Source organism: Buceros rhinoceros, unplaced genomic scaffold (genome assembly GCF_000710305.1).
Source record: "Buceros rhinoceros silvestris isolate BGI_N320 unplaced genomic scaffold, ASM71030v1 scaffold29615, whole genome shotgun sequence".
Taxonomy (NCBI): domain Eukaryota; kingdom Metazoa; phylum Chordata; class Aves; order Bucerotiformes; family Bucerotidae; genus Buceros; species Buceros rhinoceros.
The window spans coordinates 9,250-9,750 of NW_010411587.1; positions in this window are offsets into that span (position 1 = coordinate 9,250).

A 501-nucleotide genomic window follows, 5' to 3' on the forward strand; every position below is an offset into this window, starting at 1 on the left:
AACCAAAAAAAAAAAAAAGCACCCCCCCCCCAGGAAACCCCAGCCACAAAAAAAAAAAATCTCAAACAATCCAGAGCTAACAAAAATAAAACCAAACCAAAGCATCCCCCTTCCCCACAAACCAACCAACCAAAAACCCTACCAGGCCTCCACTATAGGCAAATGTGTTTTCAGTGGTATAAGACGTAACAGGAAATTGTATAAAAGTGTTCCATAGTAAAGAGCATTTAAAAAGACATCAATTTATATTATGTTAATTCTAAATACATAGTTTACAAAATATTATTTAACATAATAATGAAATTATTATAGGTTTTATAATAGCCTCCACTATAGGCAAATGTGTTTTCAGTGGTATAAGACGTAACAGGAAATTGTATAAAAGTGTTCCATAGTAAAGAGCATTTAAAAAGACATCAATTTATATTATGTTAATTCTAAATACATAGTTTACAAAATATTATTTAACATAATAATGAAATTATTATAGGTTTTATAATA